The sequence below is a fragment of the Chiloscyllium plagiosum genome, unplaced genomic scaffold, assembly GCF_037043375.1.
Source record: "Chiloscyllium plagiosum isolate Xiang-an unplaced genomic scaffold, Cpla_swu_hap1 HiC_scaffold_3, whole genome shotgun sequence".
Classification (NCBI taxonomy): Eukaryota; Metazoa; Chordata; class Chondrichthyes; order Orectolobiformes; family Hemiscylliidae; genus Chiloscyllium; species Chiloscyllium plagiosum.
In genome coordinates, this window is record NW_028270141.1 from 131,966,515 (window position 1) to 131,979,972 (window position 13,458).

Below are 13,458 nucleotides of genomic sequence, written 5' to 3' on the forward strand. Positions count from 1 at the left end.
GGGAAAACGTAGGGTTAGAGGGTTGGTGTGAACTTGATGGGCCAAATGGTCTGCTTCCACACTGTAGGATTCTATATGTGTAAAAGGCGGCAAAAGTTTGGGAATTGTTTTCCACACACTGCAACTGATGCTCTGTCATTTGCAAACTTGGAATCTGAGAATCTCAGGCCAAAAGGTATTTGAAGATATGGGACAAAGGCAGGTAACCAGGGTTAGGTCAAAGGTCAATCATGATCTATTTGCCTGAGGCCCAAGATACGAAATAGCCTCCTGCCATTTTTAGTAGATACATTCACTTGTGTAGGCTGGTGATCAGATTTGGCACAAAACTGACAGGTGACCAAAAGCAGAGAGAGAAATAGAAAGGTTAAGAGATTCACACAAGCATCTGAACCAGGAATAGGCCGTTCAACTCTTTGTGTCAGTAAGGTCACAGCTATTCTCCCTGGAACTTCAAACCCACTATCCCATCTGCTCCCAATAAAAAGCCAACCCTTACTTAAAAAGAATCCATCAACCTCTGCTTTGAAAATATTCAAGGACTCTTCTTCCACCAACGTTCAAGAAAGAGACTTCCAAAGACTTTCCTCTGGCAGGAGGAATTTTGCTTAAGCTGTTTTAAATGGATTATGCCTAGTTTTTAAAATGGTAGCCCCTGCAGTTCCAGATTCCCATATAAGAGGAAGCATCTCTCTACAGAGAAGATCCCTTGGGATTTTCATTCAGTGACGTGGACTAGAAAACTAAAATAAGGAACTGCAGATACTTGAAATGTGAAACAAAATCAGAACTTTTTGGAGCGATTGTGAAGAGAAAACAGAATTCATGTTTCAGGTCCTGTAACCTTTCTTCTGAATTTCTGCTTTCAGTTTTTTTTTAATTTTCTGACCCATTGCACAGCAGAGGATTCCTTCACCTTTGATGGCCATACAGGACTTTCATATCCATAACAATGCAGTGCTGATGTGCTCATTTGACGTTGTTTCCTTATTCATCAATGTCCCACTGCAAGAAGACATAGACACTTACACTGTCACACTGTATCATGGTGACCTGGACCTGTCAATACGATGTGAGTCAGGATGCACCAAACTCATGAGCTCAGCAATTCACACAAATGAGTTCAGTTTTAACTATACCATGTATGTCCAAATAGATGGAGGTTCTCATGGGAGGTCTTGCTGGGTCCAGATCTCGCAAACATCTTTGCTGGACTCCATGAGAAACAAGTCTGAATGGATTGACACCTGACCTGTGATCCTTGCATTTTCCCAAAATGAAGTTGGCACATTTGCTCCATTTAGATCCACTGCAGAGGTCAGGGCAGTTCCAAGAAAACAATAGCAAAACCAAACGTTTCTGGAGAAACTCAGCAGGTCTGGCAGTATCAGTGGACAGAAAGCAAAGTTAACCTTTCGAGGTGCAGAGACCCTTTTTCATAATTTCTGTTTTTGTTCCTTTAAATACAAGCCTAGAGTGTTTAAACTTTTCTCAAAATGAACCCCACCACACCACCCCCCTCTCACACCTCAATTCCAGATATCAATTTGGTAAACCATCTTTGCAAATCCTCCAAAGTTTACATTATTCTTTAAGTAAGTTGACCATTACTGTACACAGAATGCTAGATGTGGTCTTGTTAGCACCCTTATAATCGAATCATAACATCCCTACTTTTGTACTCAATTCTCCTTGTGACAACTGATAATATTCCATTAGCTTTCTTAATTGCTTGTTGTACCTGGGTACAAACCCTTTATAGTTCATACACAAGGAATCCCAGATCCACTTGCTCTTCAACATTCCACCATTATAAAATACTGTTAACAAAAGGAAATTATTCATGCAAATGGACAATTTCATATTTCCCCCAATTATATTTCATTGCTACATCTGATTTAATTGATGTGATTTGATTGATTTATTGTCACATGTACCTAAGTACAGTGAAATGCTTTGTTTATGAGCAGAACAGGCAGATCATAGTAAGCAAGGACATAAAGATCATAGGGTGAAAGAAAACTTAGACAGGGGCATACAGATTATATCACACAGGGTATGTGCTAGGCAAGATCAATATTAGCAAGATCAGCGCTATTTAAAGTGAGAGAGTCCATTCAGCAGTCCAATAACAGCTGGGGAGAAGCTGTTCCTAAACTTGATGGTCCACATGTTCAAGCTTCTGTATCTTCTGCCTGATGGAAGAAGTTTTAGGAGAGCATTACTGGGATGGAGGGGTCTTTGATGTTGGCAGCCTTCCCACAGCAATAAGCCATGGGACTGCAGTCCATGGATGAGAGGTTGGCTTCCGTGATGGTCTGGACTGTGCACACCACCTTCTGTAATTTCTTACAATCTTGGGCAGAGCAGTTGCCGTTCCAGGTCGTTATGCACCTGGACAGTATGTTTTCTATGGTGCATCTGTAAAAGTCGGTAAAGATCCTTATGGACGTGCCGAATTTCCTGAGCTACTTGAGGAAGAAGAGGCATTGCTGTGCCTTCTTGACCATCGCATGTACATGGGAAGACCAGGATATGTTATCGGTTATCGTCAATCTGAGGAACTTGACGCTCTTCACCCTCTCAACCTCTGCTCCCCAGATGTAATTGGGGGTGTGTCCTCCTCCTTTCTTTCTGAAGCCAATAATCAGTTCCTTAGTTGTGCCAACATTGAGAGAGAGATTCTTTTCATTGCACCACACCACCAAGCCCCCTATCTCCTTTTTATATTCTGACTCATCATTGTTAGATATCCATCCTAACACAGTGGTGTCATCTGCATCTTTCGCTTTACCAAGCTCTCTGTTTTTTCAGCTTCATTTCATCTGCACAACTTACTTTCCTATATATCTCTATGTGACTTATGTACATTGTAAGCAATTGAGGTCCCACCAGTGATCCCTGAGGAACACTATTGTTACGTCTCACTAAGACCCATTCATGTTTGGTCTGTACTTCCTATTAGCCAGCCAATCTTCTATCCATGCCAATATGCCACTTCCCCACAACATGAGCTATTGTTTTCCACAATAACCTTTGATATTGCACGCTATCAAATGCCTTCTGAAAATCTAAATGCAGCACATCCATCAGTTCCCCTTTATCCACAGTATGTGTTACCTCCTCAAAGAATTAAAATAGATTGGTTAGATATTGTTTCCTTTTGACAAAAAAAAACATGCTGAAGGAGTCATTTGCAGGGGGAATAATGGATCTCAGGAATAAGGCTGAAGTGAGAATTGAAGTGTCTCAGGCTACAGGGGTTTATAAAGAAGGTGGGTTGAGGCAATGGACATGACCTGAAAATTAATTCTTAAATTCTTCAGATAGGTTGCATACAATAGAGTATGTGAATAATATTTAAGTCCTGAGTGCTTAATTATTTCAAGACACGGAACCTAGATATTGTTTGGGAGGGTGGGCACGAGGTAAATGGGATTGGGGGGTCGGGGTGGTGGAATGGGAGCGAGTGAATGATGTTGTCAGGGAGGCTAAAAGCTCCTCCATTCTCCAGTCAGATATAATTCATTGGCAGTCTGAGGACAATGGAGGATGCCTCCAGTAGACTGTCTTCCTGTATTTGGCAGACCCAACATGAGCAGTATTCAGCACAGCACAGTTTCAGGTTGGCTTCCAGGGTGGACACTGTCCTCCTCAATCTACAAAGAAGCTAATGCTTTCTTCAGAATCAGGCTGTTGTTGTCACTCGCCATGTTGAATATTTCGGTCACGTTTTATACGCCTGTATAATGGGTGTGGCATCAACAAATTTCTCAATGAATGTAGCTTAAGTGAGGGAGAGAAGACTCAGGGATGCCGAAACAAATGCTTGCCAATACCAGAAATCACAGTTGCAAAGCCCCTGCAACGCAGTAAACATTTCTCAACGATTCACATAAAATAATGTGTGTACCATCGACATTTTTCAGGAAATTGATAGCCAACAAGCAGAATAAAAATTTAAAGTCACCAATACACGAGGGTCGCTCGGAAAGGGACAGGACTTCAGCATCAACACAGCAGAAATAATGAATCCATCTCGCTTTTCATCGATTTGTACGGATAAGGAATGTTTAACTCTTGCTGCAGAGAATAGTCAGCAATTTCAAATGCACGACTGAAATCTTCAAGGGGGTACTTGTTACTTTGTTAATACAGGAAGGATTGTGTTAATGCAATGATGGGCTAAAAATGATTTATATTGAGATGTGTGAGTGAGAACGAGAGAGAGAGAGAGAGAGAGAGGCAAGCAGGCAGATGGAGGTAACAGGAAGAGACAGGCACAAATACAGAGAGAGAAACAGACAGATGGAGAGACAGGCAGAAATGTGGACGCAAAGCAACAAGAAACACCGAGAGGCCACTAACACAGTGAGATAAAGCAGAGTGAGCTTGAAGGACCACATTTAACACCCCCCACACCTCCGTCGCAACTCAATAGTATGAATATTGCCATATGGTTGTCAGTGCCTCTGCAAACCTGCCTCAGCATTTGCCCTGACTCCTGCCATAGCCCTGTGTTTAGGTGGCTGAGGCATTTTCCTGTGCTTGTCCCTTCACTTAAAAGGAGCCAAGAGAAAAAGCAGAAGTTGAGTTTTAATCGCACTCTGACAGATCTGAAGCAGAGGTGTGTCTTCAGGCCCCAAAACTGGGGTTCTGCAGGAGCTTTTGCTATTTCAATGAGTCCTGAAGCAAACTTGACAGCCAATGGAACACTCAGCAGTGAAATCACACTTGTAATGTTGGAAGGGTCTGGTCTGTCCTGGCTCCCCATTTCCCCTCACACTCCTCGCCACCATATTCTCCCATACCCATGTTTGGAAACCTGCCATCTCCCTGACCCTGCTCTTCCCAACATCAAATCAGATCCCAGAATGCTTCTAGGACAGATGGAGGCTAATCAGCCCCTCATGTGCTGGCCATCTGATGGAGGGAGAGTCGCTGTGCAACTCTCACCTCCTGCAGCTCTGTATGAGCAGGCAGCTGGGAGAGATGGGGCATAAAAGCAGCCAAGGAGGTAAAAATGCCCAGGTTCAATTGGAAGCTGTTGGCTTAAGTCCATCACCAGCCCAGAGGTAAACCAACCCAACTCAGGGAGATGGAGAATCACAGGTTGAGAATTGGAAAGTTCCAAGCTGTGACGATATATATAGAGAGAGAGAATTCATGAAATTGCAAGTAAGCAATCTCAGAGCAATACTCAGGTGAAAAAAAATGTAATAACTTCAAAGAAATAAACCAATGGCACAATTTCGGATTTGATGTGAATCTTTCCTGCAGGAGTAAAGATGGGGTACACACAGGATTAAGACAGCAAGTTATTCTGGGAAGATCCCTTGTTCCCTTTCAATATTAAATGCAGTAAAATTCTATATAAATGTCACAGTGACAATGTAGGTGATCTAATACTGTCTGACAATGCATTTTTCCTCCCCCTCTCTCAAGGTTCCTCCTGGAAACTGTTATGAATATTTAAATATACAAAATTAATCCTATTGGATTGCTAATAGAAAACAAAATTAGGTAAGTATTTTGTGCTGTTCCCAAAGGCAAAACTGTCAAGGAAAGTGAGTTATTTTAAAAAGTAAAAGGAGTTGAATTGAATTACTAGCAGTGAGGTTAATGTAATATGTCCATAGGAACAGGTGTAGACCATTCAGCCCCTTGTCACTACTCCACCTTTCAATTGGCTGATCTCGACCTCAATTCCGTCAACTTGCCTCATTTCTGTAATTTGGCCGTTCCGAAAATTCGACCAATCTTTACGCTGGCTTTTTCAAATAGAAATAGCCTTTTGCAAGAGAAAGTTCCAGAGTTTCATCACCTTTAGTATAAAGAAATGGTGCCTGATGTCAACCCTGAATGGCTTACTCAAGCTTTGAGCTTATTCTCCCTTGTTCTATTCCCGTTACAGGCAATAGTTTCTCTCTACCTAGTACATCAGCCCTAATTGTCGTTTTGAACACACCCTTTAATTTTTTGCCCTCAAGTGGATATAAGCCTGGACAATGCAATCTGTCCTACTGATGTTTTATTTTGCAAATTTGTGCTTTTAGTCCCATTTTGTTATGAAGCCTCTCTGTTTTCTCCTCTTTGCCCTTTGTGGAGAGGGGCAGAATGGTGGTGATAGAAACATTGAAATGAAAGAGGTGGCATGGTGGCTCATTGGTTAGTTAACACTGTTGCCTCATATCACCAGGGACCCAGGTTCGATTCCAGCGACTAACTTCATAGAGTTTGCATGTTCTCCCAATGGCTGTGTGGGTTCACCTCTGGGAGCTGTAGTTTACTCCCACAGTCCAAAAATATGCAGGTTTGGTGGATTGGCCATGCTAAATTGCTTACAGTGTCCTGGGATGGGCAGGCTAGGTGGATTGGCCATGGGAAATGCAGATTACAGAGACATGGTGTGTCTCGGAGGGATGCTCTTTGAAAGGTCAGTGTGAACCTGATGGGCCAAATGGCCTGCTTTCACATTGTAGGGATTCTTTAGAAAATAGGTGCCTGAATCAGCCATTCTGTACGACCAGGTGAGGGAGATGTCTGAGATTGCGGGAGGAGAGAAGGGAGGTGAGTAGGGGAAGGAGATGGTTAGGTTACACTGAGGGAGTTTGCAGTGAGTGATGGTAGGGCAGGGGTGAGGGGTTGGGGAGGTGATAGAAGCACAGGGGTTAAGGTTGGAGGAGGGTAGTTATGAGTGTGGGGAGCTGGGGCTGGCAGGCAAATGATGGGTAGAGGTGGGAAAAGGTTGGAGGAGCTACCTTCTGCAGCCACTGCGACGCCATTTTCTTTCTCAAGATGGCGGTGGCGGAGTAAGCAGCATTCAGGAGCCTGAGCCCAGGGCCCACCTGCTCTATCCCTCCTTTACACTTTCTCTTCTTTCTTGCCTTTTTTTCCCTCTCTTTCTCCATTTTAATTTTACTTTCCTTCCTGTGGTGTGATTGCCTGTGACGGGCAAGGTTACCCATTGGGTCAGAGGAGAGTTTGGGTCCCTGAGGGCGGAAGTGGAGGATGGAGGCCGTTTTGGCCCAGGACAGCTCCCGCCAGCATCTGCGGTGGTGTGCACTGTCCAGATCGGCCCAGATCGTGGAGTCATGGCAACGGTGATGCCATTGGAGTTAAGATGACGCCGAGGAATGGCAGGTCTGCGGTGGTGCATCCGAGGGATTGGAGGCTGGCAGATAACTTTGTGATAGCATTGGTCACAGCTTTGGGGTGGAAGAGCCCTGATCCACGCTCACGGCTATGCACTTAATAACAAGGGCTGCGAGGTGAACATTGAACTTCATTTCCTTATTTTCTAACTTTACCTTCTATACCTTGGCTTATTTCCTGTGTTTTAACAATATACTACACTTTTCATTGTATTTGTAACAAATACATGGAATTGGTGCATGTGACAATAACAAAGTAAATAATAAATCAAGAATAAGTGATAAACCATTTGCTGCCTCATGCATATTCCCACTGGTGAACTTGGATTGTCACAGTCTGCAGACTGCTCAGTCCATAGCCCGAAACGTCAACTCTCCTGCTCCTCAGCTGCTGCCTGACCTGCTGTGTTTTCCCAGCACCACACACTCAGCCCTAGGGAGAGGCCCCTATTGAACTCAAGCTCATTGCTTTTTCCCCTTCAGCATTGTCTCTTCACTGGCAATAAGTGGCCAAGATCGAAAATCTGCAAAGGATTTGATTTTCCAACTTGTGCGATCCAGGGGTGCTGAGGGATGGCGTGCACCCATACCTAATTATAAAGCCCACAGATTGGTCTCAACACCCACCCACTTTGCCCGTGTTATTTTAGTGTAAGAGATCCTCACCCTTGCCTGACCAAAACGTGACTCCAGAACCATGGCAAGGTGGCTGACTCTAAGCTGCCCTCCAAAGCCAGTGGTAAACAGACCTCCACCACCTTCTCAAGGGCAAATAGTGAGTGGCCATAAGTGCTCAGTGATACCCACATCTCCGTGAACAAATACACAAAAGAAAATGACCAGACTAACCCAAGAGGCAATCTGCAAACAACCACGCACCTGCCTGTACCCCCGCTGCCCCTCCTTCCCAGCCACCCTTATCTACCTTGACGTGACTGTAGTACTGTGGTTGCCAGTGCAGGCATGCAGTAGGAGGAGACCCCTCTATCTCTCCCTCTCTGCCACCTCCGGTTTGTGGAGACACCTGTAATATGGTGCCGTCACCTTCTGAGTTAAAAATCATGAGGATTTCACAGCAGGAAGTAACAGAGAGACTAGCTGCACTGGCAGAAGCTTCAGTCACCAGAGAATAGAAGAGACAGGCAAAAGAGCCAGAAGGGGGGTTTAATTTAGCTAGCACGTCACGGTGATGTAGAACGCACTGCCTGAAATGCCGGTGAAGTCTGGTTCAATTGCAACATATTCATTGGCAGGGCTACTTCTTGAGTGGGACAAATTTGAGAGCTCTTTCAAACTCAGGCACCGACACAGAAGGCTGAATGGCCTCCCACTGTGCTGTAAGATCACAAGTCTCTATCATGTTAAAAAATGCCCAGCAGACAGTTCTGAAATAACATCCCCCCCCCCCGACATTTTGAATCCTCTTCCACCTGAATGCGTTGAATTTCTGCTTCACAGGGTGAATTGATAAAGGGAGAATTTGAATTTAGGAGAGTGAGGAGAGGGGGGGTGGGGGGGTCTCATTAAAGACTATAAAATTCTAAAAGAACAAGGCAGGATAAATGCGGGAAGGATTTTCCCCATGACTAGGGAGTCCAGAACTAGGGGTGGCGGTGTAAGGTTACTGGGTAGGATTGAGATGAGGAGAAATGTCTCCACCTTCAGAGTCTGTGGAATTCTCTGCAGTGAAAGCTGAAAAGGTGTTTACAGGAAGGAGTTAGGTATAGTTCTTAGGGCTAAGGGGATCAAAGGGTATAGAGTGAAAGTTGGAAGAGGGTGCTGAGTGGTTGAAACCTGATAAGACATTTGTAAAGTCAGGAGGAACATGGATAGAGTAAACAGCCATAGACTTTTGCCCAAGGTGGGGGAGTCCAAAAATAGAGGGCATGGGTTTAGGGTGAGAGGGGAAAGATTTAAAAGGGACCTAGGAGGCAACATTTTCACACAGAGGGTGGGGCATGTATGGAATGAGCTGCTAAACGAAATGGTGGAGGTGAGTACAATCACAGACCAAAGGGTCTGTTTCCCTGCTATACAACTCCATCAGCAGTGATCTTAATGAACAGGTTTGAAGGGTTGAATGGCCTATTCCTGCTCCTATTTTTGTGAGAATTTAATTCTCAGCAAAATGCCCCAGCAAGGGTTGGGCAGGGTGGTGTTTGATCATAGGACCATCAGCCATGCGTGCACATGACAGTGGATTTGTCAGTAAGGGGTCACAATGTATCATGTTTTAAGCAGTCACACCCCTACTTAGGTGTGACAATACACCCACTGAACCACGGTGACAGGCAGCATTTTCTGCTGGGCATTGTGTCTCATGTCAACTCACCAGCTGCAATAAACCAGGCTAGTCAAACTGTTCATTGCAGAGTCTGGCATGAAATTAAACTGAACTGGAATAACTGCCAGAAACATTGCAGTGAGAGAGGAATGAGGCAGCTCTTTGTGAGGGCCTCTGTGTGAGAAAGTTGGAGGGAGGCAGAAGGGCTGCTCCATTCTATGACTGGAAAATAAGGATAGCCAAAATGTCATCAATTGCTCCCACCTTTGCAAGAGCAATAGGGAGGGGTGATACATTCTGGACTTACCTGGAATGGAATAGAAAAACTGACTGCTTAAGACAAGGCTACTTGAGATTCCTTGCAGTCCAGTTCAATTTATGTGAGTGACAGGCAGAGGTGCAGTTGGAAAAAACAGATCTGAAACAGTTAACAGCCGGTGAAGCCAAGAGCAATATGCTTTTGTTTTATTGGTCGGCTTCCTCACTGTGTCTGATTATAGGCAATCAGCCTTGTAAATCTTTGAGGCGCAGGAGAAAGCACTGGGCTCAGAAGAAAAAAAAAGAGATTTACTGGAACAATATCAAGTCAGAGAGGTTATAACAGCAATCAAGAAAGATTGGAAGGCTGGGACTCTTTTACAAAGGAACAGGTTGTGAGGTGGCCCAGGTGGAAGGTTTTCAACGTTATAGGGGTTGGGGGAGTTGACAGGGCAGAGTCTCAGGCACAGGGGAGTGAGGGAGTGGAAGATAGTCAGTAAGGGAAAAAAAAGAATGAGGAAGGAATTTAGCAGAACTGTTTTGTTTTAAAAAAGAACTGGGGGAGCTGGTTAAGACAGCAAGGAGTAGTTGAGGTGAGCATAAAGCAGATGCATTTTGGAAAATTATAGCACCTGAAGGGGTGAAAGACCAGGGGATGGGATTGCATAAAGTGGGGAGGAGGGGGCATAAAGTGGGGAGGAGGGGGATGAAGTGGGGAGGAGGGGGATGAAGTGGGGAGGAGGGGGATGAAGTGGGGAGGAGGGAAATGAAGTGGGGAGGAGGGAAATGAAGTGGGGAGGAGGGAAATGAAGTGGGGAGGAGGGGGATGAAGTGGGGAGAAGGGGGATGAAGTGGGGAGGAGGGAGATGAAGTGGGGAGGAGGGAAATGAAGTGGGGAGGAGGGGGATGAAGTGGGGAGAAGGGGGATGAAGTGCGGAGGAGGGAAATGAAGTGGGGTGGAGGGAAATGAAGTGGGGAGGAGGGAAATGAAGTGGGGAGGAGGGGGATGAAGTGGGGAGGAGGGGGATGAAGTGGGGAGAAGGGGGATGAAGTGGGGAGAAGGGGGATGAAGTGGGGAGAAGGGGGATGAAGTGGGGAGGAGGGAAATGAAGTGGGGAGGAGGGAAATGAAGTGGGGAGGAGGGAAATGAAGTGGGGAGGAGGGGGATGAAGTGGGGAGGAGGGGGATGAAGTGGGGAGGAGGGGGATGAAGTGGGGAGGAGGGGGATGAAGTGGGGAGGAGGGAGATGAAGTGGGGAGGAGGGAAATGAAGTGGGGAGGAGGGAAATGAAGTGGGAGGAGGGGGATGAAGTGGGGAGGAGGGGGATGAAGTGGGGAGGAGGGGAATGAAGTGGGGAGGAGGGGGATGAAGTGGGGAGGAGGGAAATGAAGTGGGGAGGAGGGAAATGAAGTGGGGAGGAGGGGGATGAAGTGGGGAGGAGGGGGATGAAGTGGGGAGGAGGGGGATGAAGTGGGGAGGAGGGAGATGAAGTGGGGAGGAGGGAAATGAAGTGGGGAGGAGGGAAATGAAGTGGGAGGAGGGGGATGAAGTGGGGAGGAGGGGGATGAAGTGGGGAGGAGGGGAATGAAGTGGGGAGGAGGGGGATGAAGTGGGGAGGAGGGGGATGAAGTGGGGAGGAGGGGGATGAAGTGGGGAGGAGGGGGATGAAGTGGGGAGGAGGGGGATGAAGTGAGGAGTTGTGGTGGAGCAGAAAACACTAGTAAGATCCAGGTGGAATGAATAGCCTGTCTATATACACACACACAGGCGATTCGATCCGGCTGTGTTTCTCAGTCCCTACTGTTCTTTGGTTCAGTGAACAGTGACCGTGTGTGTGTGACTGTGTGAGAATGTGGAGTCCTCAAACTACTGAACTGACAACACACAGGCATCTTCCCTCCTGGAACTTGAGGCGTGAGCTATAAAGTTCAGAGAGGCAGCGAGGAACTGTCCCACTCTCCCAGTTCACCTACTCCCCAGCACTCCCCTGGGAGGGGGGGGAACAGGCAGAGCCGCTGGTCCCGTCTCCACAGCACGGCGGGGCGATGCAAAAGTCAAGCAGGAATTTTTTCGGGAACCAGCGCTCGCGTTAAACAGCACGTGTCACCCCAATTCCAAAGCAGCAGCCCCGTTCGCAATTCTGCCAATTTCGGAGTTGGGATGAAACGGCAAATGGGGAGATTGCACGGCCCCCGTGCCGGCCAGCACTGGGGTACTCCAGGCTTATGGCACACACACACACACATACACAAAACCATGCTGAGGCCAGCCTTACCTTGAAAGAGGATCATGCAGCCTGGGCTGGCAGTTAGTGGCGAAGGCAAGTTGCTGTTCACAAAATCCCATCAAGTCCAGTCCTCGGGAATTCCGGAAAGCTTCATTCTTTCTCAGAGACTCTCCTCACGCTGAAGACAACACACTCACTTCCTCAGGAACTCCATCTCACTCAGCTTCCATTTATATCCTGGGGGTAGTTTGTACGAGGATTGAATCTGTTTCACCCTCCCCACCTCCTCTCTCTCTCTCTCTCTCTAGCTTCCTCCTCGTTTCTTTATTAAAACGGTCTGGAGTCACTCAAATCCGCACCTGGAAGATTTTGAAGAAGTCTCTCATCCCCACGCTGAGCTCTGCAGAGCACTGACACACACTCTCTCTCTCTCTCTCACACACACACAGCACTCTCTCTCACAGCACCCTCTCTCCCTCCCAAAATTCCAGGGAAAGCGATACACACTCCCACTCTCTCTCTTGCTTCTTCACCTCTGTCACTCTTTCTCCCAGCCTCTCCCCCGAAATTCACTCCTCCCCTCTCTCTGTCTTCCCCCTCTCCCTTTCCCCTCCTCTCTCTGTCTCCTGCACGCCCTTTCTCTCCCCCCCCCCCCCCCCCTGTCAGTCCTCACCTCCTCTCTAGGTCTCCTACCTCTCTCTGAGGCTCTCTCTCTGTCAGTCCTCTCTCTCTCTCACACACACACTTGGACTCTCCAAGTCAAAAGAAGGCAGACCACACGAATTGGGAGAGGGAGAGGGAGACGGACACACACCCACATACACGCGCGCACACAAGCACACAGTTCCCCTCCCTGCCTCCCTCTCTCTAGCCCCTGATCCAAATCCCCAGCTTTCAGGCAGCAGCAAGTCAGAGGAGAGAGGGTAATGGAGCCACAGACAGGCAGAAAGGCAGCACTGCAGCGCTCTCTTTATCTCTGTACCTTACATAGCTCTAGGTGGCAGAGCTCACCCAGCTCAGAGCTGAGAGAGAACCCAGTCGGCGGTCAGGGTGTAGCAAGAGCTGGCTTTGGGATGGAAATCTCACCGTCAGCGTCAACTCGATCTGGGAGCATTCCCCTGGCCAGTGAGTACACACACTCCAGTCCCACACTGGCCCCATCTGTCTGGGGGCTGGGTAGTGTTGCATTGGAAGCAATCCGACCCTCCCTTTTGATTTTAAGAGGATTACCATGTCGTTAAGCAGCGAGTCGGTGTGCTCCTAAGCTGGGCTACTTGCGTAAACTGAGTGAAAGTAGCCCAAGTGGATAGTGGGGGATTGACGGTGCTGGAGGGGGAAGGTCAAAGGGCTGGCTTTATGTCATCGCACTCACGGCCTTAGCCAAGCTTCCTATCGCTGGTGAAGTCCTTTGCAAGTGCAGGTCCTGGAGTGTAGGAACTGCACAACCAATTTACACACAGTAAGCTCCCACGGTGACCAGGTAACCGGAGGGATTGATACTGGCGGGAGGGTAAATGTAGCCCAAGATGGGGGTG

General features: G+C 47.1%; 1 protein-coding gene across 3 annotated transcripts in view; it reads right to left on the reverse strand.

Annotated features, from left to right (window-relative positions):
- LOC122548503 (leucine-rich repeat and fibronectin type-III domain-containing protein 2) overlaps nt 1–12,399 on the reverse strand; it is a 186,523-nt gene extending 174,124 nt beyond the window's left edge. For all 3 annotated transcript variants that reach the window (XR_006311252.2, XM_043687243.2, XM_087983453.1), the window contains exon 1: nt 11,972–12,399. The gene's annotated coding sequence lies outside the window, so the exon portion shown is untranslated. The remainder of the gene's footprint in view (nt 1–11,971) is intronic.
- Nucleotides 12,400–13,458: the final 1,059 nt, after the last annotated feature.